Source organism: Hipposideros armiger, unplaced genomic scaffold (assembly GCF_001890085.2).
Source record: "Hipposideros armiger isolate ML-2016 unplaced genomic scaffold, ASM189008v1 scaffold_1298, whole genome shotgun sequence".
Lineage (NCBI taxonomy): Eukaryota > Metazoa > Chordata > Mammalia > Chiroptera > Hipposideridae > Hipposideros > Hipposideros armiger.
In genome coordinates, this window is record NW_017732648.1 from 199,698 (window position 1) to 201,714 (window position 2,017).

Genomic DNA, 2,017 nt, shown 5'->3' on the forward strand with positions numbered 1-2,017 from the left:
AGCTGAGCTGCCAACAGCTGCCAACAGGTGGCAGGATGACTCAGCTAAAAAAAAAAATTCCTGCCTGAGTTTCCAGCCAGCCAGCCAGCCTGCCTTACTGATTTAAGACTTGGCAGTGTCTATAATCACAATTCCTTAAAATAAATCTCTCTATGAATACATACAAAAGGGACATCCTTTTCAGGACACAGTTTTTCGTATGTCACTGCATAGTATTTCAGTACCTAGGAAGCTGACCTAGGTATCAGGTGGTTGCTTGTTAAATACTGAGCCGCCTGGCAAGCGCTCCACGTTGCCCCTATTGAGCTCTCGTTGTCTCCTTTATGCTTCTCCAAACTGCACTCTAAATTCTCAATCCCATCAGTTGATACATTCTTGCTTTACTTGAACTGATATTCCTCATCCATCTAGATAGTAGTTATTTTTGTAGACAGATTATTTTTTTCCTCTTCATCCTAAAAGTAAAGTTCATTCTCAAAGGGCAACTTAATTTCCCTTATTTCCTAGTCTTTGGGGACAATAGGGCTGTTGTACTGTATTTCTAAAATCACCTTGAAGAAATTAACCATTATTCTTCATGTTCAGCATTAAGCGGAGATATTTTCTTAGACGGTTTGTTTCTTGACTCTGTAATAGCAGTAGCTTTTGGTTATTCATGGTTATAATGGCTCTCAGAAAAAATTTTCCAGATTTCAATACTAGATTCTTAGTATCTTTCATGTTTATAAGAAAGTATTTCTTGTATTCCAGGAAAGGGCACGTTACTTGATCGTCTGCGTCATCTTGGNCTCTTGAAGCGTAGCTGCGCAGCTTTAGATGTATTCATTAATTCCTTCCTTCATTCATTCATGAACCATTTATGGAACAGGGCAGGGACTCTCTCTGTCTTATTGACCACTGTATTACCCACATCTAACAAAGTGCCTGGGATGTGGCAAAAACTCACTAGGTACTTGTTGAATGAGTGATATACGTCAATTGCCTATTTATGTGTCAGTTGAATAAATAAATAAACAAGAATATCAGCAGAGGGTTTTCAGCTTCTTAGTTTGCCCCAAGTCAACTCCCATTGTAGGTCTTTATGATGACCTGCCTTGTTCCTTGCTCCCATATTAGAAACCCTACACGTGGAAAGAACTTGGATCCTATCTGCAGACTAATTCTGACTCCGGGTTTGGGGCCAGTGCTGTTCTTGAAAGATAGGCATTGAGAAGACTTAACTCAGCCGCTTGTTCCTAGGCATGCTTTGACCTTGGACTTCTGTGCCAGGGAGCGGGAGCTTGCATTTCACCTGATTAGGGTATGCTTCCACTTTTTACCACTGATGACTAAGGCCATGGAAGATTCCTCCACTCCAGGAAAGGGTGCATATCATGGTCATGAGCTTTGGGCTCCCTTGAGCCTGGGTTCAACTTAAAGTCCTGCCTTTGATTAGCTTGAGCCCTGGTTTCCTCATCTGAAGAAATACACATGATAAGGCCCCGCTTGCAGAGTTGTTGTAAGTACCAAGTGATGATGTAAGCTTTAAGCATATAAGGGTCACTCAATAAATGTTGATTCCGTCTTCCTCATTCTAGGATTGAAGTCTATCTTGCTTTTCCTTGTGTTTACAGTGAATGCCATGACTTGGGCAAGCCACTGTGCCTCTGTGGACAAATATTTCCTTACCTAAGCATATACAAGAAAAGGTTGAAACTAGATATTATATTCCAAACTATGTTATATGAAACAGCAGATGTCTATGCAACAATTTATTCACAAACACTGACTGAGTGCTGCATTTATGCCAGACACTTCTATGTATTGGGAATTCAATGATGAAAAGGAAAAAAAGTTCATGCTTATGTGGAGCTACTTACCATGCATCAAATTAAAATAGCCATCACTAATATCTGATAGAGTGGGCTGATGATTGGTTTAAATTTGGTGGTCCAGGAAGTTTCTTGGAAAATTTGCCATTTAACCTGAGACCCTAATAACAGGAAAGAGGCAGTCATGTGAGGATTTAAAGGAAGAG